Genomic DNA, 25,991 nt, shown 5'->3' on the forward strand with positions numbered 1-25,991 from the left:
TTCAGGGAAAGCCACTGGCAGACCGGACTGGTTTGTTTATCTGCCGCATCCGCAGGTTCAGCCTATCGCAGCTCCCACTGGCTGCGATACACCGTTCCAGGCCAATGGGGGCTGCAGGAAGGGCGGCCAACACATCCCTTGGCCCGCACCGCTTCCCACAGCCCCCATTGGCCTGGAACGGATGCCTACCTCTGTTCTAATGGTTCAGAGATTAGACTCTAAAATTCAGTAGTCCCATGGTCTAGCAATGCTTTCTTGGCTCCAGTCCAGGAGCTGCGATCGGCTGAACATGTGGACGCGGCATGTAAACAAACCAGTCTGGCCCGCTAGGGGCTTTCCCTGAACAAGCGGCGGACCAGCTTTGAAAACAACTGCTTTAGAGGATCTAGTAACTGGAGTTCTTTGAGATGTGTGGTTCTTTTGGGTATTCACTGGGGATGCACATGCACTCTGTTTTCAGGGGATCAGAAACTTTTCAATAGCAGTGTCTGTTGGTCCACACCTGTGCCCTTTGCCTCCTTGCGCTTTCAACCGAAGGCATAAGGGGCAGTGCAGACCTATCGCCTCTCCAGTTCCTACTCTACTGCAAATCCAAGAGGATACAAGCGTAAGGCAAGGAGGGTAGGACATGAATACCCATAGAAACCACAGATCTCTAAGAACTTCAGTTACTATAAGGTAAGTAACCTTCCTTTGAGTGCTGGTCCCTAACGGTATTCACTGTGGGTGACTCTCAAGCACTGTTAATTGAGGAGGTGGGTGTGAAGATGTGCTCTGCACAACAGCTTGCAGGACTGCTGAACCAAAGGAAGCATCCCCAGCAATGGCTTGAATCAAGGCACAGTGCCTGGTTGATGTGTGAACAGAACTCCAAGTTGCCTCTCCACAGATCTCAGAGTGGGATTCCTTGCTGGGAAGCCACGAAGGCAGCTTGAGCTCTGACAGATTATGGAAGACCTTCCTCCTCAAACTCCAAGCCAAGGAGGACACAACTGGAAATCCATTTCAAGAGCCTTTGGGAAGATATTTTCTGTGCTTTCATTCTCTCAGCAATTGAGACAAACAACATTGGAAATCATCTAAAGGGCTGTACTCTGTCAAGGTAGAAGGCCAGAGCTCTATATATGTCTAGGTTAAGATGACTGGCTACCTTCTGTGACAATAGTTCTAGAAACGTCCAGATTCCAATAGGTTAACATATAGGTCTAGAAACATGAAGGACGCCATCTGCAAAGCTGAGGCGAACCTGAACTGTTGTGGCCACCGTGCTTCTATTCAGGTAACTGTTGACTTGTTCCACTTGATCTTTCAGAGGACGTGAGGTTGGAGTGTGATGGGAGGGAAGGTGTACATCAATGGTTCTGAACATTGCCCTAAGGTGGCATTCCCTCTTGACTTGTGCCCCTGAATATTTCAAGAGCAACTGGCAGGATACCTCCCATTTCCCTGGCTTTCAAAGGAGGTCCCATGATGGCAACTCCTGCCAACAAAAAAATCCACTGGATCACCACAAAATGCAGCTCCCAATCATGACCCTTGTAAGGCAGTCTGCTAGGGAGTTCATTACACCTGGTAGGTGCACTGCAAAGAGGATGATCTGATGCTAGATGATTCCAGAGCTTGATTTCTTCCCTGCATAATGAGGCATATCTTGCTTCCTACTGTTTGTTTATATAATAAACAGTGGCCATGTTGTCTAACTTGACTTGGATCAAATGAAGGACAAGAACCTCCAGCATGTTTCATGAGTTAACTGAAGTTTGAGAAGATTTATGTGGAGTATGAACTCTCGCCGAGTCCAGGTGGCTATCCAGGTGCGCATCTCAGCCCAGAAGGGAGAGATCTGTAATGAGTGTCTTTGTGGGAGGGACAAGAACAAAGGGAACCCTTACACAAACCTTGTCTCTCTTCTACCACCAGATAAGTGACATGAGGACACTGAGAAAGTCAAATACTTTTGTTCAAGGAGTCTCCGCTCTGAGCATAGACCTTCCTCAGCCAAGCTTACAGATCATAAGGGTGGACTCTTGCAAAGGGAATCACACAGTCATATGTGGCCATGTGACATCCCAAAAACAAGCAGGATCAGACTGTCATTTGACTTTTTTCAACCCTCAGACACGAGATCTCATCACAAGGAATATGCACTAAGTAGGCTCTGGATACAGTCATGTCTAGACTGGCTCCAATAAATTCTATAGATGTTGCAGGTGTAAATATGGACTTTCCTGGATTCACCTGAAGTCCCAAGGAGCGGCACTGGACTAGTAAGGAGGGGATTGCTAACTATACCTCCTGATATGATCATATGATCATCTTATGAGCAGCCAGTCAGGTAGGTAGGGAAATAAGGAAATGCACTGAGGGGGCAGGTGCACTCCCACCACAGCCATGATTTTTGCAAAAACCCTCGAGGCCATCAAAATGCCAAACGGCAGTGCCTTGTATTAGAAATGCTCTAGGCCCACTGTGAAATCTACCAATCTCCTGTGTGTCATGATGGGTATCAATATGAAAAGAAGCATTGTTCAAATTAACAGCTACAAACCAGTTTCCTTCATGGGAGGAGATAATAGCAGCCACGGTAATCATTCTGAAACCTGAGCAGCAGATGAAGATGTTCATTTGCCAGACATCCAGGATAGGTCTCCAACCCCTTCTCTTTTGAGAGATTAGGAAATATTTGGAGTAAGAACCCTCCCCCTGTAATGAAGGGGTACTGGCTCAACACCCACGAACTAAATTAGAAGGTCCACCTCCTGTATGAGGGTGCTGTCATGATTGCAGTGTATGAATAGACATGGGGAAGAGATATTCTATCACCTAGCCAGATCCAATGCCTCCAAAACCCATTTGGTCTGATGTTATATGCTGCCACCTTGGAAGGAAATAGGGCCGGAAGTCTCTCCGCACAGAAAGAGGTGGGGAGAGACTTGTTGTGCAAGGACTAATTGACAACTCTTTAGCATCTCATCACAATGTTTTCTCAGTAGGCTGCTGCATCTGGAGAGTAGCCCTCTGGGTTTTCTCGGTGGCTCATAGATCTTCTGCTGGTAAGACCAGCTGAGGGATTAGCCAGTAGCTAACCAGCAGTGGCTTGGAATATTTCCTGTGAGGAGTCAGGGTATATATTCTCAAGGAACAGACAGCGAGAGAGTCCTTAAGAGAAAAGTGACTCATTGGTTTTTCCTCACTGAAAAGGTTGTTACCCTTAAAAAGGGGAGATCTTCAACCATCACCTGGATCTCTTTGGGAAACCTCAATGACTACTGACAAGAGATCTGCCTTGTGACCACTGAAATCACCATGGCGCAGGAAGCTGTGTCCACTGCATCAAGTGATGCCTGTAGGAATGATCCTGCAAACAGCTTCCCCTCACTAGGATAGCCTAGAATTGAGGCCTATATTCTTGAGGTAGTTTACTGACTAAATCCAACAGCTTGTTGTAATTAGTAAAGTCATATTTTGACATAGGTGCCTTGTAGTTCGCAATTCAGAATAGTAGATTGGATGAAGAATAGTTCTCTCTTACGAAACAATCTAGCCTCTTGGCATCTTTAGCTGAAGAAGTGGACCTGGGCTAGAGGAACCTGTTCCACTCTGTGACCGCTTAGACAACCCAAGTGTTCAAGTCAGGATCAGGAGAATAGATATTCCACCACCTGGGAACACTTCTTTTCAGCCCTCTTAGAGGTTGGGAGACTAGTGTGCACCAAATGTCCTTAGCAGCCTCTAAAATGGCTTCATCACTAGGGAGAGCCACCATGGAAGGAGCCTTAGACTAGAGAGACTCTCCAGAAGTCTGTGTGTAGGATCCTGGCCTTCATCCAGAAGGATCTGTAGGGTTTCTGCAATCCTCCTCCTGGTACTGCCTGTAGTCATCTGGAGAGGAGTGGGAAGGCCAGCGCTACCACCTCATACAGAATTGAAGATGACCCTGTTTGCAGATTCAGTGGTACTGTTTGTTCCAGCTCTCAGGAGGCTGAGGCTCCTCTCTTGGAGGCAATTTCTGACTGAAACGGTGATCCGGGTTTCTTAGTCTGGGGCTCGAGAATATGGATTCCAAGAACTCCAGTATGGCCAGTGGTTGTGATCAATGTATGGAAGTGGGCCCCAAGGGCGGGGGAATATCAATGGTCTCTAGCTCCATAGTATGGACCCAGGAGACTCTGGAAGCCCTGTTCGCACTAATGTTCCTTCTTGAGACCATGGGAACTTCTGTTCATCCCCAGATTAAGAGTTACGTGGCTCTATATGCAGAACCATCAGCATAGTGTGTCTTGAGGTAGCGAGGCCAAAGGCATGCCCTGGCGAATAGTATTCCAATGATCCTGGTGCATTCACACTCTGGCTAGTGCTTAGTATTGGCGAATGATATACAGATGGCATAGTGATGTCTCACTTGAACCAGGCCTGACAGGATCATTTACTCTATAGTCCTCAGGAACCTGATGACCTGCATAAGGGTGTAATGAGGTCTGGCTGAAGGAGAGCTAACAGGAGTCTTCAGCACCAGGTAGTCTACTGGCGCAGGCTTGTACCACCAGTGGGGAAGGTGAATGTGTCTTCCTGTCCCTTTGCACCTTTGTGGACATTTTCAGGGCACTTGAATCTCCCGGTATCATCTTTGTCAGTCCAAGTTCCCCATGAGCTATAGAGGCACCTAGCTCCAGGGCATGGAGTCTCACCTGGTACAAGGAAGTTGGCAAGGCAGTCCTTTTCTTTGAGGACGTAAGAAGTGATTGTTGTCTCTTCTTATGAGGGTGTCTCTCTCCTGAGGGTGTTTCACCAGCTCTTCCTTTTTTCGTTTCGTGGAGTCCTTGGTTCTTAGGGTCTCAAGCTCAAATGTGCCCGTGTTGGAAGAGCACTGCCCAAAGGCTCCAGCTGACAAAAAAGAGCAGGAGGGCTCCAGATCAGAACAGGGCCTCATGGAAGCCTCCATTAGGTGCTTATGAAATCTGACCTTCCATGACTGCCTAGGATGAGGGGGAAAGGAGTGGCTAATCTCACACTTCAATAGAATGTGTAATTTCCTGAGGCAGCGCAGGCAGGTCTTGTGTGGGTCTCTTACCAGGCACCAGGCACGGCTTGAAGCCTGGGACCTTGAGCATACTAAGTGCCCCAAATGATGGGGGAACCCTCTTGATCCCCACTAACTATAAGCTATATACTACCTACTAAAATAATAACTATTTACAATATATTACAGATGGAATAACTAGAGCTATAAAGCTACAGACTCAGAAGGGCATCAACTCAGACCGCAAGCAGCAGTAAACAACTGGAAAGGTGATTGGTCCATGCTACTCTTTGATTGAAAGCATGAGGCAGCGCAGAGTGCAGGCTTGGAACCAACAGACATCGCTATTGAAAAATTTGCTTTTGCCAGACACACAGAGCACAGGAGTATCCACGAAGCGAATACCCACAGGGACCAGCACTCAAAGAAGAATGTAATTTTAACATCCTCTATCTGGATAACCCACCAGAACTAGAAAGTAATGTTCTAAATTGCCTCTGAGTGTGCCAAGCCGTTGGCATGATAAGAGTATAAATCTTTTACTCTAATGGTTTCTTCTAAAAGCATCCCAGAATTGAAATGCAGAACACACACTATAATAAGAATGATAAACCTATGTTCTGATATTCCATGGCCTACCAACACTAGAAACATTGTGTAATGGGGTGGAACGCACCTCTACCGAGTGCTCCCTTCTGGTTGGGCGTGTCTAAAATCTTTAAACAGTCCCAACCTGTGGTACTGGGCCGTACCCCCAGGGCTTCCTCCCTGGAGGCAATAGTTTCATCCTCTCCGGGCCCTTCCAGCCAGGCCATTAAGTAGTCAGATCCCTTTCTGAGGGCTTATTGCTGTCCAACTGTAGGCCAATTCCCCAGTGGCTTATGGGAGGACCTGGGCCCGCCCACAACTCCAGGTCCCAGATCAGGAACCTTAAGAATAGCAGCCATACACCCTTTAACAAAACCGTTTTCAGTTCCCTGGGCCACTTCCCTGTGGCCCCAGTCTGCACCCAGGTAGCCTGCATCCATGCTTCACCCAGCCAGAAGCTCTTTCCTCACTCCCCTGGTCTCTGCCAGCACGGAGCTGTCTGTGGTGCTGCAGTTCCCTTTGGCCAGCCAGGAGCACCACTTTGACTCCTGTGGCTCCAGTAAGGAACTGCTTGTCACTGGCACTGCAGCTCCTTTTTCATATGGCCCTATTGGGCCCTCACTGGCTGCTTCCTGCAGCCTCTCTCATTGGCTAGCCTTTCGCATCCTGTCTAGGCTTCTCAGAGGACTTAGCTCCACTGCTCCTTTCCTAGGATGCATGTGGCAGGATCCTGAGGCCTCCAGGAGGACAGACTGAGCCTAGTACACCCTGTCAGACACTGACAGACCAAAATAAATACTTTCAGGACCAATAACTTTTCTAAGCACTGGACTGAAGCCACTGAATTTTCTTTCCCTCCACAATCCTTCACAGTGCCCTGAAGGTCAGCAGACCTGGACTCTGTCAGACTAACAGGAGGAGCAAAGTGGTAAAGGAACTCTGAGAATTCCTTACCTCCAACCTCAAGGCATTCAGAGCTATAGTTCAGTCAGGAAAAAGTATCTGGGTGACAAACTGATGGCCTAAATACTTAGAAACAAAAACATTCTCACAAGAATGAGTTTCACATACACATACATACTGAAAACTGTGCACAAACATTGTGTAATGGGGGTGGCATGCACCTGCAATGTATTTACATATATTGTTTCATATGATAATCCTGAATAGCAAGCATACATTGGGTCTTTTGCAAGTAGGAAAGTGTGCACAGTTCTTAAAGCATGGGCTTAACTGTGGAGCAACAACCTGAAAAAGGGTTATATGATTCTATTCAGCCAATTGTCTTGGGTTCAGCTCTTTGAAGTCCCCCTTTCCTGGCCGTCTAACTCTTTCTCCTTTACCCTCATCCAGTTTAACATAAATTATAATGATTATTTATGCATTCCTCTACCTTAGTTTACCTGCCTTCTCTTTGACAGCTGGTGTTCTTTAGCTGCAGCAGCTGGCAGCTGCTTTCAAGGCTCTTAAGAACTAAGGTTACTCTTCACCACCTACTTCAGTGATTTAATCGAATTTCTACAGCAAGCTGACAGAGCAATGCTTAACCCACAGTAGCTGTAGCTTCCACAATCCAGTGAAGAAAAAGGAACCCAGCTCCTAAAAATGTGCAAAATCTCTTTTAGAACTATTTTCTTATCTCTTTTAGAGCAGTGACAATCGAAGCCAAAGAGAGTATGGAGTAAGTCATGGAAAACATAATAGCTGTTTTTTCTAGTGAGAATACTTACAGTAACTTGAAGAATCTTTCTTCTGAATATTTGAATTATATTTAAGTATATTATATTGCCTGAAACAAATGGTGCCATTTTCTAAGGCAGTTCCTAAAGTTTTTTGAACATTGTAGATAAGAACAGATATTCCGTTTTACAGCATGATGTTCTAAACATAGAAGCATAAAAACAAAGCTCAAATTCAAAGTTAATGTTCTACTTCTCCAATAAAAGAGTACTTATTTACAAAATCATTTCAGCTTTGTTTCAATAATCATATGCTAGCTATGGTTAGAATTCCCCTTCCTCCACCCACCCCAACAACTAAAGGTAGAGGCTCATCACTACCAATGTAGGTTGTTTGGTGAAAAAAGGTCTTGAATACTGAGATATTTTGAAGACTGGCATTTCAATCTGCAAAATATGAAGGGAAAATACCACAAACAAATGCAAAGTCACAAGTCGACAGCTGCCACTTTTTGTAATAGAAACTGATTATTTGCTTTTAAAGTGGAATGAATGCCAACAACTTTCAAGGATGCAAAGTATGTCAGTTGTTTCTAAAACATCTAAGTTACATTCCTGGATTCATTTTTCAGAGACTTCGCATCAACATTCTCAATCATGGTAATGATCTAATATAACACCATCTTATTCAGGGATATTCTTTAGGACAGGCATTCTCAAACTTCATTACACCTCAACTACCTTCTGACAACAAAAATTACTACACAACCCCAGGAACGGGGAACGAAGCCTGAGCCCGCCCAAGTTCCCTTTGGCCAGCCAGGAGCACCATCTTCACTCTTGTGGCTCCTGGCTTGCAACAAGTACATTTTAGAAGCCTGTAAGTACCCTCTATCATAAATATAAAAGGGAAGGGTAAACACCTTTAATTCCCTCCTGGTCAGAGGAATAACCCTTTTACCTGTAAAGGGTTAAGAAGCTAAGATAACTTCGTTGGCACCTGCCCAAAATGACCAATGAAGAGACAAGATACTTTCAAAGCTGGATGGGGGTGGGGAACAAAGGGTTCTCTGTCTGTGTGTGTTGCTTTTGCCAGGACAAAAGCAGGAATGCAGGTCAGAACTCCTGTAAAGAGTTAATAAGAATCCAGTTAGATGTGCGTTAGATTCTGTTTTGTTTAAATGGCTGATAAAATAAGTTGTGCTAAATGGAATGTATATTCCTGTTTGTGTCTTTTTGTAACTTAAGGTTTTGCCTAGAGGGATTCTCTACGTTTTGAATCCTATTACCCTGTAAGGTAGTTACCATCCTGATTTTACAGAGGTGATTCATTTACTTTTTCTTCAATTAAAATTCTTCTTTTAAGAACCTGATTGCTTTTTCCTTGTTCTTAAGATTCAAGGGTTTGGGTCTGTGTTCACCTATGCAAATTGGTGAAGATTTTTAATCAAGGCTTCCCCAAGAAAGGGGGTGTACGGCTTGTGGGGGAAGACATTTCCAAGTGGGCTCTTTCCCTGTTATTTTTGTTAGACGCTTGGTGGTGGCAGCAATAAGGTACAGGGACAAAGGTAAAATGGTTTGTACCTTGGGGAAGTTTTAACCTAAGCTGGTAAAAATAAGTTTAGGGGGTTCTTCATGCAGGTCCCCACATCTGTACCCTAGAGTTCAGAGTGGGGAAGAAACCTTGATACCCTCAAATAGTTTTTCTGTACTTAATGATCTGATTTTTAAATCATATCACAGAAACATTCAGACCAAGAATCAAATACCGTAAGAGATTCAGAATCTCCTTTTTTCAATTCAATACTCCAGTTTCTAGCCTTCTTGCATGTCTTGACATATCAGACTTTTAAAGTAGTGAAGTAGAGGAATGAATATTTCCCACCTGAGTGTTGGAACAGTTAAATGTTTGAAAGGAAAATTCCACATTTTGAAAAACAGAGGACATACTTCTCTAGCAAGATTTTTTTTGGGGGGGGGGGAGTGATGGTGAGAAAAGAAGGAGTTAAGTGGAAGCTGCTTATAGACTTGAAGTCTCAGAAGTAATATTGCATGAAATACAGTAACTCCTCACTTAAAGTTGTAGTTAAGTTCCTAAAAAATGCTACTTTAAGCAAAACAATGTTAAGCAAATCCAATTTCCCCATAAGAATTAATGTAAATGGGGGGGGATAAGTTCCAGGGAATTTTTTTTCGCTAGACAAAAACTATATCTATACATATACACACACACACACACACACACACAGAGTATAGAAGCTTTGTTGAGGAGGTGGAGGCAGAGGGTGGAAGAGGGTGGGATATTTCCCAGGGAATGCCTTACTACTAAATGATGAACTAGCACTTGGCTGAGCCCTCAAGGGTTAACACATTGTTAATGTAGCCTCACACGCTACAAGGCAGCACGAATGGAGGGTGGGCATGGGAGGGAGACAGCATGGCAGACAGAGACACACACCCTGTGCGAGAGAGAGAGATGCACATTGCCCCTTTAAGTATGCTGACTCCACTCCAAGTACACTGCCCTTTTAAGTAGATCAGCAAGTTGAGACAGCAGCTGCTATCAGCAAGCTCCCTCCATCCTGAGCCCTGTTGTGTGTCTTCCCCCCCCAACCTGCACGCTCTATGGAGATGGGGTAAGGGGGGCAGGAGCGGGAGGGAGGGGGAACCCTGACATTAGCACCCTGTTCTCCCCCCCTCCCCTGCCCAGCAAGCAGGAGGCTTCTAGGAGCAGCTCCAAGGCAGAGGGCAGGAGCAGCTCACGGCAGTGAGGCGGGGACAGCTGAACTGCTGGGCAATTGATAGCCTGCTGGGCAGCTGCAGCACTGGGAACTTAGGGGAGCCGATGGGGGGCTGCAGGTCCACCCTGGCTCCCAGCCCCCACCAGCTAGCTCCAACGGGCAGCTCCTTCTGCAAGCACTGGACAAACGTTATAAGTGAGCATTGCACAAATTTAAACAAGCATGTTCTCTAATTGATCAACAACGTAACAACGTTAACCGGGACGACTTTAAGTGAGGAGTTACTGTACTTCAGTGGGCACCTGATTCAGATTCCTACTCATTCTACTTCTGTCCTTTTTTGCATCTGAGTGAACTGACTCAGAGATGGGTCAAATGGACGCCACATTCAATGGGTTGCTCCATTTAGATAAAAATCCAAGATATGCTTGACTTTGTTTCCTCTCTAGGTAGACTGTTCTTCCAGCTACTAAACTTGCATAATTAGCACATGATTTTATCACTAAGTTAGCACTTTTCAGATAACTGAATTACATGATAGTTTTCTGAATGTTGTCAGCCAGACATCTGTTGCATCTAATAATATTTATAAATTTAGTTGTACCTTTGTGGCTCTCTTCTGCAACAACAATTTAAAGACTATTTTCTAAAAAAAATTTTTGGGGGGGTGCAATTGGTCTAATCTCACTGGCATATGTGATAACTCTGCAAACACGTCTTGACAGAAGACTCCTTCCATGCCTGCCATCTGTTAATTAATTCTTGAATTTGTTTCAATATTATATTTGGCATCGTAGTCATCACTTGAATTCTAAATAATCTAACAGACCTGCAATTATCCCAGAAAAAAAATATTCAAAATAAACCTAAACCAGAAAATATTTTGAGAAAAAAAATACACAAATTTGCAAAATCAAAACAGAATAACCTAATAATGTTTGACAACCAGAACAATCTAAAGGGACTTAGATAATCATTACAAGCAACCATTACTGCTAGTTAAAATTCAACAAAAGTAATAAAGGAATGATTCAACCACCTTCATTCTATTCAAAGATGGATAAGTAGCAACAGTAATACAGTGCCAACTGCATAAATCCAATACTAAAGAATGATCCTCATAGAAAGATATTACAACTCCAACTGTCTTTGCCACTTCCCTAACATTGCACAGTAGCAAACAACATTTTCCATATAAAACACTAGTAGGCAGAAAAGAAAACTACGCAAAAATAATAATAGATGAATTAGACACACATGAAATATACAGTATACCACATAGATTCTATAGTATTTTTTATTTTGTCTTTTTTTTTTCAGGCATTTTATTATTTCAAAATGTTTTTGAATTTTAAGATGCTTTCAGAATTATCAGAACTTCATAAATTGAATAATAGAAGGCTGGCACTATTGTAACTACGTTCCACATAAAAACTATAGAAAGATACTTGTTCACTTAACATGCAAGGATGATTTCAAATTATTGAAATTATAGGGACAGAGCATGGGCTGAATATACGGACTAAGATAAGGACTGAAAGTGTACTATATATAATTTAGTTAAATAGATATTAACTTAGAAAGGATCACATTTCAAGTATTTAAATAAAACCTTTGATTAATATAAAAAAAGCCCCCCCCCCGTGTATTTTGGATATTTGACAGCATTTAGTGTATAGATTCCAAGATCAGATGGGACCACTGTGATCATCTAATCTGGCCTCCTGTATAATGCAGGCATTGAACTTTCCCAAAATAATTCACAGAGCATCTCTTTTTTTAAAAAAATCCAATCTTGATTTAAAAATTGTCAGTGATGGAGAACTGTTAGTGATGGTAAATTGTTCCAACTATTAATTACCCCAACTGTAGTTAACTTACACCTCGCGTCCACTCTGAATTGGTCTACCATCAGCTTCCAGCCATTAGATTGTATTATACATCTCTATACTTAGCCTGAAGAGCCCATTATTAAATAGTTGTTTCCCCATTTAGATAGGTGCTTACAGATTATAATCAAGTCACCCCTCAACCATCTCTGTTACTCTAACTAGGTTGTGACAGTTGAGTCTATCATTATAAGGCACGTTTTCTAATCCTTTAAATGATTCTCATGGCTCTTCTGAGCCCTCTGTAATTTACTAACATCCTTCTTGAATTGTGGGCACCAGAACTGGGCACAGAATTAAAATTACAGTTTGACCAATGTCAAATACAGAGGTAATAGATCCTCCCTACTCCTACTTGATATTCCCCTTCATATTTATATCCCAGGATGCATGAGTTTTCGGCCATATCTACATATTTGTGCTCATTGCACCATTGCCGTATATTAGCTCTTCAGGGTGAATATCACCTGTGGTTAAGGAGAACAAAATGAGTTCTGAGCTCCTCATCCATAGACTGGTACAATGCAGAGGGTCTATGAATGGAATAGCCAAACAGGAATATCTGTGCACCATGGATAAGAGCAGATGGTGGAGCTACATTTACTTGAATCTACTGGCCCCAAGACTCCAAGGAACTAATACTAAGGGGTTGTAAACTGCTATTCCAGTACAAGACTGAAGTTCTGTGCTCTGGATTGCTGTGTGTGTGTTGATTACACTTCGGTAACCCTGCTGTATAAAGCCCAATTTCTTAGGTTTTACGCAGACGAAATGGATGTTGCGCTCTGATATTAACACAGTGTATATATGAAAACAAAATTTATACACATACACACAAACATATATACACATGCACTAATGTACCGCACCAAAAGCGGCATCTACAAATCTTGGAATTTCATTCACTTTTTCCAAGGAGGGCACGACAAATTCATTTTACAAATGCAGTGTCATCTGTTGCTTAGTAACAAGAGAGCAAGCAAGTACAGTTAAGATCTTTTGCTCACCAGCACAAATACAGTTTTAGTTTCCCAGTCAATCTGAAAATTGCACAGATTTTTTAATTCGCTGAATATATTAATTACAACAGTAAAGTTAGAGTATCTGACTTTTAGCCAGAAAAGAAAAATTCGGAAGTTAAAACTACCACCACTTTATCCTATTTCATCCATGTGTATAAATATTGCTGCTTAGATAAAACCTCTCTTTGCTCCTACGGTCTGTATTTCCCTCCATTAATACATGTAATCAGTCCATTAACGATAGTGGTGGCAGCATACTTCCATGAAAATGCACAGAAGAATAAAATTAAGTGCAATGGCCATAAAATGCTCTCTGAAAAAAATATGTATTTTACGGTATCTGTCTACATTTCTTTTTATGTGGAACACAGTTACAATAGTGCAAGCCTACTCTTCTTTAGACTGATAGTACTTAAAAATTAATATGAAATCTAAATAGGTTAAAACCTTTTCTGTTTTGTTAGTTAATAAAATCATCAAGACCACCAAAAATGCTTAATAAATGTTAGGCAATCTGAGAGCCTAAGATTATGAAATGGAAAATTATCTAAGTCAAAACTAAATGTTCTATCATCAAATTCTAGTATGTTTTTGTTTAAAAAAAATCCCATAAAGATAAACATACGATTCCTCATACATTTCCAGCATCTCAGATTACAGTGGATAGGTTTTAAAATCCATAGTACAATTCCATTTGTGTAAATATTTTCAAAAGTTAAGAAAAAGGATATTAGCAAACCAAAGATTTCTAGAGGATTTAATGCTCTTTGTTATTAAGTTACACCGTGGTAAACACAATGTTTAATATTTTGCAACACCTTAGCAGGTATATTTAAAATTATTAAAATGAAGTTTTTAAGATACAAATGTTCTCAAATTCCAAGATGATCTCTTTCATTAATGGACTAAAATGCCATAAATTCATTCTCCAGTTATCAAGCTGAAATTACAATGGATGTTACACAATCTTATGAACTCCTAAAACATTACAGTAGTAATGCAGTGGGAGAATTCAACAAAATTTGCACAAACTCAGTTAAACTACTTCCAACAATGTTTCCACAATCATCAATCAATATCACTGTATTTTCTTCTTATTGCATTGATCTATAATAAAATATGCACAATTGAAGACTATAAAACGTATGGTTAAAGATAATATTGCATTGTACTTGATGCAATCAAATTACAGCATCTACAGAAAATATATCATGACCACAAAACATTCTAGATTATACCAGCTTTTAAACTGCACATGACTAAGTTTTAGTGACCATGGCATGTTTTAAAAACTAATGTATACTGAAATCAGAGATACAGAAGTAACACTGCTATGAATGAATTTCATTTGAAATGAGCATTTTCAAATGATAAACCACATTAAGTTCCTCTTTTTTCCCTAATTTAAAAATCAATTTTAAAAGCTGTATCTAAACTTATACCTACTTAATGAGTTTTTCCCCTAAATTACAGGCTTTATTTAAAAAAAAAAAATCAGTCTGACAAGGTATTTTTTCCACCCACCTTCACAAAACTATTAAAACTGGTGAAAACAATCAAACCAACTGGTAGTTTTCTCAATATTCGAAGTTAGCATACTCATTAGTATGGAAAAAGGTGTCTGAAAAAACACATGGGCATTCCATCATAAATCATTTAAATAGCATATAAGGAGGGCACACAACAGACCCCTTACCCAAATCTATTCCAATTCCAAAGAGAAATGGTCTTCTGAGAGCAGGATATCAAGTGTTTCTGAACATTATTTTGCAAATGAAAACTCATAAAACAAGCTTCTCTGGGACAATACATTCTACAAAGCTATAAAATAAAGAATTTAAACACTGGGAGTTTCAGCTACAATCTTATTAGTGTTAATATAGTATACTGTAATATCTAACAGAAAACCTGAAGTATTTTCATAAATTTCACTCACTATTCAATAAGGGAAGATCTTATTAAATATTTATTTTAAAAACTGTAAATGTTTAGCTTTCTTTCTGTCACAATATGCCTTGTGGTTCTTTTGCAATGCATATTAGATACCAGTTTATTTTTGAAGAAAACAAAAGTCTGTCCTATTAAAGAGAAATTAGAACCATTATTATGCATTTATGTTCAGACTGCACGTACACTGTATTTTGTGTAAAAATATTTTCATAACATTTGGTTTTGCTAGTCTCATTCCAAAGTTGCAGGCAAGGCTGACAAGGAATATGTGAGGTAAAGTGCTTTGTTCTCATAATTAAAATGAGCCAAACATTTGGTAGGCCTCAAAATCTTCACTCTAATTATGTCAGTTTCAAAACACTGTATTGTAACTGATGTCTCATTCAAAGATTGGAGAATTCTTAAGAGAGTCTAAACCATACAACAGTAATAAGTCTTAGCAGCAAGAAGAATTTCGTTAGACCTACTGTTCAGTTTGGCTTGTATCCTACATGCTCCTCACATACTGGACTAATCCATGAATTTCTCGCAACTCCACCCCTACTTTTCCTGGAATCCACTTCCTGTTCACCCTTCACCTTAAGTATGCACACTGGAGGCCAATAGCCTGAAAGCTACTGTTAACAACTCTGGTTTCTGTTGCTCATTTTCCTGGCAGGGAGCTCAGAGCTCTGCTTCCTTTGCAGTACTGTATGCAGAGTAATAACTAGGATCATATTTCACCACTGACTGCCATTCCATGCATCTCCAGGTTATAGAGGCTTTTTGCTAAGACAGAACTGACGGAAGTGACAAAACCAGCCACTATGGGCAGTCTCCCATGATCTTAAAACTAGAATGTTACTAAAAATGATCAAAACTTAAGAACACACCTATCTTAGCTGATCAAACCACTACGAAGCCTAGAAATGTGCACATACAGTATGGACCAGATCTATAACATTTACAAACAGCAAGATTTTTTTTTTAGAATGTTGCAGTAAAAGAAATACAGAACTAAATTTGGGTACAAACATAAGCAGAGGATGAAATAATGAAGTAGCAAACAAAAACAAAGATGAACTGTGCTGCACCAAAAATACTTTCATTTTTTAATGTCATGTCACAAATGGAAATGGTAAGTAAGGTGAAGGACAATTTTGTAAAACATTTTTTCCTCATAGACACTGTTCAGCTTGTTGCCTCAAATTAAAGAGTCTATTAAAAAAAACAGTGCATCAGTAAGAGGGATCTAAAATGGCAAAATAATAGTGTACATTTAGCCATATGTCTAACATTTATAATGTTTATATAGGCATATGTGTGACACTGGTTGCTTCAGTTTGGAAATATAACGTTTGACAATTAGAGAATAGATTTCTTACCTATTTTCCGCCTGCCAAACCCTCTAAATTAAATTTCCACTTAAAATTAGCATGACCATTTATATCACTTGTCTTGTTTATATACCAGGCTTACCAGATGGTATTGCAGCTCTGGAAAGTGTTTCATTTTTATTTTTTAAAAAAGCAGAAGTAAAAAGTTTCATGCTTTTGCAGCACTGGAGACCCAGCCCTGGCAACTGAATTCCTCTATTTACCAACAGAACAGTATGCCGCGATCAGTAGCAATGCCAGTTTCCTCGTGACTGATATGATAGTATCCTGCATAATTCTGGGCAAACCTTATGGAATTAAGTTAAACCTTACTGAATTAAAGTTTAATACCTTAGTGTCCATTGTATTAAAAACACAAATGTTTGCATACTACTGTGGGATTGTATGGAACTTCATTAGTAGGAGCATTGCCCGACGATCAAGGGAAGTGATTATTCCCCTATATTCGGCACTGGTGAGGCCCTGGAGAATCCAAAGAAAGGCTATTTATCTAAAAATCCTGGCTTTAAACAGAATCAGGGCTTTTTGTTCTGATCCCCAGCAAATGGTCAGGACTTTCAGCTGACAGAGGGCTCCAATCCTTAGGGAAAGGTTGGAAGGACTGACACATGCCAGAGCCCATGTTGAAAAAAAATGGGGGTGATCTTTGGTAAAATGTATTAGCAGCCATATAGATTATTTTATTGTTTTTTATGTAATGCTTTTTACATTAAGAATAAATAGGCTTGCATAGGAAGTACTCTGGGGTCACTTATAACTACTGGCAATAGCACTGTGTGCCCTTGTTGAGGGGAGAAAAGTGAAATAGACCTTCTTAGACAGACTGACTTTTCTGGAGAGTTCACAGCATCATCATGGAGCTGTGCAACCTGGAAATACCCTGGTCAGGAGGGAGACAAATATGAGACTTCACCCAAGCGAGGTGACAGGGAGCCAGACGCCTGAGAGGGGTGCCCTTGATAGACTATAAACCGGTGGGGTGGAGGAGGGGGAGGAGATATGTGCAATGCAATGCAAAACTCAATTTGCAGTAACCACCTCTGTGCGCCGAGAGGGTATTTCATCCATTCTCATTTAAATCAACCCTTGGCTCTTCTAAAAAGATCAAAATGTGACAAGGTAAAAATATCCATTAATACATACTGCGTACAGTTTTGCAAACCCCAAACTATTAAATTCATTACTCGGGTCCCAAAAAATCATGGGACTGAATTAAAAACCTATGAGAATGTTAAAAAACAATAAATGTTGGCAGCTTTTTTATTTGCCTTTTAGTTTTTAAGCCTGTAGGGTACATTCACAATGTTTTCAAGATTTTCTAGATTTTCTTCTCAAATGAGAGAACCAGAAACTTGCTTTAAAAACAAAATAAGAGATTCTCACATAAATCACAGAACTGCAGTAGCTAGATTAAGAAAAACACCAAATATTGTAAAACTTGTGATAAAACCATGAGAGTTTGCTGGCACACAGCATGCCAAAGGAGCACTTCATAAGTCCAAAAGAAACAGTTTTTAAAAAGTATTTATTCACTGGAATAAAAGTTCGAAAACAGGCAACTGTTTTTACACAGGTAGCTCAAAGAAAAGGAGTACTTGTGGCACCTTAGAGACTAACAAATTTATTAGAGCATAAGCTTTCGTGAGCTACAGCTCACTTCATCGGATGCATTCTCACAAAAGCTTATGCTCTAATAAATTTGTTAGTCTCTAAGGTGCCACAAGTACTCCTTTTCTTTTTGCGAATACAGACTAACACGGCTGCTACTCTGAAACCTGTCATTATACAGGTAGCTCAGAAACACATAAGCAAATACACACACATACACACACACATGTGTGTATATATAGACAGACAAAGACACACACACATTTTATTAAGCCAGTTCCTTAGGGTTAATTGTTCTGCACATGAACATGTAAGTCTACAATTAAAAACTTACACAAAGACAGGGACTTTCTAACTCAGAGGACTGATAGTAGCATATGGACTTTTTCACGAATAGAGTGGTGACTTGAACCTCTCTAAACAATGATTTAAAGCAGAGGCTCTCAACCTTTTTCTTTCCGAGGACAGGTCAACATGCTATAAAAACTCCACTATGCACCTGTGTCACAACTGTTTTTCTGCATATAAAAGCCAGGGCTAACATTAGTGGGTAGCAAGAAGGGCAACTGCCTGGGGCTCCATGCCAAAGGGGCTCCCGCAAAGCTACATTGCTCAGGCTTTAGCTTCAGCCCCAGGTGGTGGGTCTCAGAGCCCTGGGTTTCAGCCCCACGTAGTGGAGCTTAGGCTTTCTGACCTGGGCCCCAGCAAGTCTAATGCTGGCCCTGCTTGGTGGACCCTTGAAACCTGCTCACGGTCCCCTGGTTGAGAACCACTGATTTAAAACACTTCTCTTTAAAACCTGTTTGGTAGCCTATCTGAAAAGGTTTGGTTGCTTCAGTCCCAGTTCCTGGTGGATAGATGTATACATTAACAAAAGCCATAGTCAACTACTGGCACCCTTGCTGGATTTAGCCCATATGAAGTTAGAACTAGAACTAGAGGTGGTCTCTCTATAGCTTAGTTAAAGGAATATTGCCCTTCGGTAGCTTTTATTTGCATTATTAAAAAGGACTCAAGTCTACAAGATTCTCAATAGGGTATCTATAGACACCATTAAATTAAAAAAAATAAATTTTAAATATAACAAAACGTGATTACTTGTATTATTGTAGTTATTGCAGTTATTGCCACAATAGCAAATTGGTCATCTATTACAATCTGCTGACTTCCTCCAATGAATAGGTAATATAGTCCGGGGTGGCCAATCTGTGGCTCCAGAGCCACATTCAGAAGTTAATATGCGGCTCGTTGTATAGGCATCGACTCCAGGGCTGGAGCTACCGGTGACAACTTTCCAGTGTGATGGGGGTGCTCACTGCCACTGTTCCCTCTAAGCTGTGCACATGTGCATAAAGATCCTAAACCCCATGCACACAAAAATTGGCACAGAAGCACAACAATTTGCACAGATGAAATTTTTTGCACATAACCTGCTGTGCCCTCACTCCTCCCCCCACCACCCCGCAGATCCTCCTGCATGCCACAAAAGGGCAACTGCCTGGGGCTTGGGAGGTGTGGGGAGAGCTGCCAGTTGGTGGGAGGCGCTGGGAGCGGGTAAGTTGATGGGGGGAGGGCGCGCTGCCGACTTATTACTGTGGCTCTTTGGCAATGTACATTGGTAAATTCTGGCTCCTTCTCAGACTCTGGTTGGCCACCCCTGATATAGACAGTCAGATGGATACAGAGTAGTTTGAAAATTAGATATACAGTAAAAGCTCTGTTATCCAGCACTCAGTTAACCAGAAAGCTCAATTAACCAGCATTTCTGATATCTCCCACTACAAATCTTCAATCTAGTAACTGGGACTAGTATACTGCCCAGCATGTTATTCAATTGTACATTCTGGACTCTACTTTTATGCAAAAGAGGCAGAAGACAAGTAAGCAAGCTGATATCAGTGATTTATTAAAAAGAAGCAGCTTCCAGGGAATGTGATAGGGTCATTACAAATTCAGCCCAAACTCCTATACCTTCTACATCTACAATAATTGGTGTAGATAATGATGACCCTGAGGCACTGCAAGATCCTGAAGTGCCTTCTGAATCAAAGATTAAATTATGTTCAGTATAGTTTTAATGTGAAGTTCATTTTTAGTGATCTGGGTATACACCATGCACTGCCCATAGTGATATGTAGTGTCATAAGATAACCTGCTGTACAGAAAACTTTATCTGTATACACCTAAGTGCTTCAAGAAACCAATCACGGTGCAGTGCAGTACTACTACCGGATTGGTAAGTACCTGTATACTATTTTATACTTTATTCATTTTATTGTATTCTAGTTCTTTACCAATGGAATACCAATTTTCAAAGTATAACTCTCAGTTAACCAGAATATTCAATTAACCGACACACCCTAGTCTCCCAACATATCGGATAACAGAGCTTTTACTATAGTTGACCATCTACCTGACTGCTTAATCAGAGCAATGAAACACCTGAAGCTAGACTAAATAAATTTGATTTTCATAAACCGTTTTATTGCACTGGGAGTTTAATATAGCACATTTCTCTACACTAAAGAATAGCCTGACGACTGCTGAACGCCATTTTTTGTTCACCAGCTTATTCACTATGGTCCAAATATTTTTCTTGATGCACAGTAAATAGGCTGTGCATTGAGGAAGGTCACAGCTGTCATTATGGCAAGATCAAATTGATCCTTTGAGACCTCATCTCTCAAAATGGGAAAATATATTGTGCTTGAAACATGTTAAACACCATGGTAAACACAATTTTGAATTTATAGGCAAGGAAAGTCATGTTTAAAAATGCATCAGCTGATTCTGATTAACCATATTTTTTAAATACAACTGTCCGTCCACACTGAAAGCAATTTTTTAACATCATGTTATTGAACATATTTTCTAACACTATTCTTTTTTCCAGTACAGATAATACCCCAAACATCATTCTTATGGACACAGTATCACAGGTGAACGCTTTCTTCTGCAAAGCATGAGAGAGAGTAACTGAAGAATCCAACAACCCTTACCCCTCACTTTTTCTTGGCCTGACCCATTCCCAAAATCCTCTAGTTAGACTCCATGGCAGACAGGGACCTGTAACACCTAGATTAGCCACTCATATCCATCTCAACCCATGCAAGAGAACCTCAGTGATTTTGGTGTGTTCAGGCCCCTACAAAAAAGTGTGAGAGGAGTTTCCTTATTTTTATAAAGTAAATTAGGTTTTGTTTTGTTTTTTGGGGGTTTTTTTTGAAAAAAGGAACCAGAATCTCCTACACATAAAAAGCAATTCCATGATATGACCGTACTTCATGTCTAATTTTTTTATACTTTGAACACGGTCAACAGAAAGGAACACATTAATGCACAAATAGAGGGTATCACTGGGAATGTGGGATCGCAGGATTAAAAGGATATTCAGGACACAAAATTTTGCAGTAGTAGTTTGAGTTGGAAATTCCTAGTGACACAAAGACAGATTACCTGTGCAAGTTCTCTTTCCCTCACCTGCAGGCAATCAGGTAAAGAGTTAGACTTCATGCTCTATCTTTTAATTGATTTGGGTATTTTCAGAGGCCACTGAGAGCATCTTTTCCCCCGCCAAAGAGATTCCCTGTAACTGGAAGGCTTCAGCTCATTGAGTTCCTCTAATATGAGTAACAACAGGTTAGATACCAAAGCAGTAGGTACCTTGTAAATACCTAAGATAGGTAAGTACTACATCAATACTTTCAAAATCCCTCTCAATCCTAGTGGTACAGAGAAGCCCCACTAGTGTCAACCCTTATAGGGTAAAATTCACACATGGTAAAGAGGGCTAGCATATGGCAATCTGAATGACTTAATCTGTACTTTAGGGAGATATCACAGGCCTACTATGCACAGGCATCTGTGCACTTCCTGCATACCATGAAGAGGGTTTCTGTGTTGGTCCCAGATAGGGTGGCAGAGAGACTACAAGGGGGTAGACTAGAGGACAAGCCAAGGAATCTGTAGTTACAGAAAGAAAAGGAGTACTTGTGGCACCTTAGAGACTAACAAATTTATTAGAGCATAAGCTTTCGTGAGCTACAGCTCACTTATAGATTCATAGATACTAAGGTCAGAAGGGACCATTCTGATCATCTAGTCCGACCTCCTGCACAGTGCAGGCCACAGAATCTCACCCACCCACTCCTATGAAAAACCTCACCTATGTCTGAGCTATTGAAGTCCTTAAATCATGGTTTAAAGACTTCAGGGAGCAGAGAAGCCTCCCTCAAGTCAACCATGCCCCATTCTACAGAGGAAGGCGAAAAACCTCCAGGGCCTCTCCAATCTGCCCTGGAGGAAAATTCCTTCCCGACCCCAAATATGGCAATCAGCTAAACCCTGAGCATATGGGCAAGATTCACCAGCCAGATACTACAGAAAATTCTTTCCTGGGTAACTCAGATCCCATACATCTAATATCCCATCTCAGGGGATTAGTCCTATTTACCCTGAATATTTAAAGATCAATTACTTACCAAAATCCCATTATCCCATCATACCATCTCCTCCACAAACTTATCAAGTAGAATCTTAAAACCAGATAGATCTTTTGCCCCCACTGCTTCCCGTGGAAGGCTATTCCAAAACTTCACTCCTCTGATGGTTAAAAACCACTTCATCGGATGCATCAGAATTGCATCCGATGAAGTGAGCTGTAGCTCACGAAAGCTTATGCTCTAATAAATTTGTTAGTCTCTAAGGTGCCACAAGTACTCCTTTTCTTTTTGCGAATACAGACTAACACGGCTGCTACTCTGAAACCTGTAGTTACAGAATTTCAGTGGCCCCAAAACCCACTGCAATTGCACAAAGTGCTGCAGTGGTTATTCTAATTTACAAGTTGTAATAGTGGCTGGGAAGAAGGTCCAGGGTCAGAACCACGTGTCTGGAGAGGGCAGGGGATGGACTTCACTTTCCAACTCTCCTCTATTATATCCACATAAAGCTTGCTTATTTCAAGCTCTATGGACCTGTCAGATACTGTTGTGATTTCAAGGTAAAATGCTGTTGAACTGCTTAGTTAATAGAGTCTACAGTACAGTAACAAAACTCTCTCGGCACCAGTTAAAACACCGCTCCCTCTCATACACCCCCGTAGTGAAGAAGGATCACCATTCAGCCTTATAACTGCTCTTGTGCAGTCCCTCTTTCCAAGCAGTACAGACAGCAGTAACCAAAATTAAAGACATGGAAACCCCACAGTTTAATGTGTAGTTTTATTTTAAGCATCAAGCTAATTATCTTTAAGTAAATTAGTGTTTTATGGTGGGAGATCCCACAAAGAGTAGGTTACAAGAGAGATGTATATGCATTCCTTAAGTAAATATATTTTCCTCCTTCCATGTTAAATAATTAAATGCAAAAAACCTATGTTAAGATAATGCATTTAACACATCAAAGTAAGGAATTGAAAGCGTTATACAACAAACCTCATGCCCGTCAGCCACTAAGCCCAGAGGTTAAAAACATTCCCTTATTGGCATGTCACTGCATAATTGTCTCTTATGGAGACTTGCACCTTCTTCTGAAGTACTGGCCTTCATTGGGAAACCAAATATCTGACTAAACAGATCACAGATCTGTTCAAGTATAGTACTTTCCTATATTCCGAAATCAAGCCATGCTAATTTGCTTGACTCCTTACATTATACACACATAGTATTTTTATGTGCAGACAAATTAAAATTGGCAGAGGATTTTTCACTTCCTTATTTTTCTGATTTAGTTTCATAACAGTGCTGGAATGTAGGGTTTTTTAACATTTAATTTATTTTCTCTCTTTTTAAAGAGGAAAAAATATTGCTTGTGGCTAATAATGTTAACCAAAATTTTCAAAACATAGATGACTAAGGCTGATATGGTCAAAGGTAAATAGTGGCTGGAGAGGGGTAAATAGTGGTGCCCCCTAGGAATCTGTACTGGCACCAGTGTTGTTCCACATATTCATAAATCTGGAAAAAGGGGTAAACAGCAAGATGGCAAAATTGGAAGCCGATACAAAATTACTTGAGAGTTAAGTCCAAAGCAGACTTCAAAGAGTTACCAGGGAATCTCACAAAACTGTGCGATTAGCAACAAAACAGCACATTAAATTTAATGCTGATAAATGCAAAGTAGTGGGGATTAGGTTTTCCAGGCACATTGGAAAACATAATCCCCACTACAGTTACCACTCAAGAAAGATTTTGGAGTCATTGTGGATAGTTCTATGAAAATATCCGCTCAATATGCAACGGCAGTCAAAAAAAAAAGCTAACAGAAGGTTAGGAACAATTAGGAAAGGAATAAAAAGAAAAATATAATGATGACACTTTATCAATCCACAATAAGCCCACAGCTTGAATACCGCATACAGTTCTGGTCACCCCATCTCAAAAAAGGTACACCAGAACTGGAAAAGCTACAGAGAAGGGAAACAAAAATGACCAAGGGAATGGAACAGCTTCCATATGAGGAGAGATTAAAAAGACAGACTTTTCAGCTTGGAAAAGAGAGGGGATGGAATATAGTTCTGTAAAATCATGGACAATGTGGAGAAAGTAGTGTTATTTACTCCTTCACATAACACAAGAACCAGGGGTCATCAAACAAAATTAACAGGCAGCAGGTTTAAAAAGAACATAAGGAAGTACTTCTTTACCCAACGCACAATCAACTTGTGGAACTCGTTGCCAGGGGAACGTTGTTGTGGAAGCCAAAACTACAATAGGGTTCAAAAAAGAATTAGGTAAGCTCGTGGAGGACAGATCAATGATTATAAGCCAAGATGGTCAGGGATGCAACCCCATGTTCTGGGAGCCCCTAGCCTCTGACTGCCAGAAGCTGGAAGTGGACAACAGGGGATGGCTCTCTCAACAATTGCTTGTTCTGTTTATTCCTTATGAAGCACCTGCCACTACTGGATGACAGGACACTGAGCTAGATGGACCCATTGTGTCTGACTCAGTATGGCCATTCTTATGTTGACAATCAGCAAAGAATTAAAGATGGTAGTATTCTGAATGCCAATCAACATGGTTTTATGGAAAGTGAGAAATTTTTTTTTTTTAAAGGAGATCACAAGTTTGGTTGATCACAGTAACTGCGTTAATGCTAACTTCGTCCTACATGACATTCTGATAACATTACGTTATGCACAAAATCAATGTGGCACATATTCAATGGATTAAGAATTTGTTAACTGAAAGATTGCAAAAAAGTAACTGTAAAAGAGGAATCATCATCATCCAAAGTGGGTGTTTCTGCTAGAGCTTTGCAGGGATCTGTTCTTAACCTTATACTAGCCAACATCTTGAATATAAAATATATATATATATTGAATATAAAATATTATGATAAAATCTGCAAAGATACAAAACTTGATGAAGTGGTAAATGATAAGGACAGGTCTGTTACATAGACTGACCTGGACTGCTGGGTAAGGTGAACTCATACCTTTTAAGATAACCAAAAGCAAGGTCATACATTTAAAAACCAAAGAATCTAGGCCACAGTTATAAGATGGAGGACTGTATCCTGGAAAAACAGCGATTCTTAAAAGGACTTGAGGAAAGGGGTAAGGGATTATGGTAGGTAACCAGTTGAACATAAGCTCCCAGTGCAATGCTGTAGCTAAAAGAGCAAATCTGATTCTTGAATGTATAAATAGGTGAATATCAAGTAGGATTAAGGAAGTGTATATATGGCATTAGTGAAACAATTACTGGAATGAAAAAGGATGTTAAATGTTCAAAAAAGATGTTCAATTGGAAAGCTTTCAGAAGAGAGCTACAAAAATGATTTAAGGTCCGAAAAACATGCCTTATTTGGAGAGACTAAGCTCAATCTATAGTATATCCAAGAGAAGGTTCAAAGGTGACTTGATCACAGTCTACAAGCAGCTACAGGAGGAAGAGATTTCTGATAGTACATAGAAAGGCATAAGAAGATTAAATGATTGCAAGCTGAACCTAGTCCTAGACCAACTCAAACTAGAAATAAGAACACACACACACACACGCGCGCGCACGCACACGCACACACAAAAAGTTTCTAAACTTTCTAAAAAGTTGGGTTAACAGGACAGCATTGCACTGATTTACATGAATTCAGGTCTTGCTTATCCTGGTTTTC

The 25,991-nt window shown here is 40.6% G+C and overlaps 1 protein-coding gene and 1 long non-coding RNA gene across 2 annotated transcripts in view; both read right to left on the minus strand.

Annotated features, from left to right (window-relative positions):
- The window catches only part of CHD9 (chromodomain helicase DNA binding protein 9), a 193,864-nt gene that overhangs the window by 143,403 nt on the left and 24,470 nt on the right, over window positions 1–25,991 (minus strand).
- Window positions 21,103–24,057, minus strand: LOC122456282. Its single transcript, XR_006275090.1, has 2 exons — window positions 22,641–24,057; window positions 21,103–21,836 (listed from the first exon to the last, which is right to left on the minus strand). It is a non-coding gene; the product is annotated as an uncharacterized LOC122456282 (long non-coding RNA).

This window comes from Dermochelys coriacea, chromosome 12, assembly GCF_009764565.3.
Source record: "Dermochelys coriacea isolate rDerCor1 chromosome 12, rDerCor1.pri.v4, whole genome shotgun sequence".
Classification (NCBI taxonomy): domain Eukaryota; kingdom Metazoa; phylum Chordata; order Testudines; family Dermochelyidae; genus Dermochelys; species Dermochelys coriacea.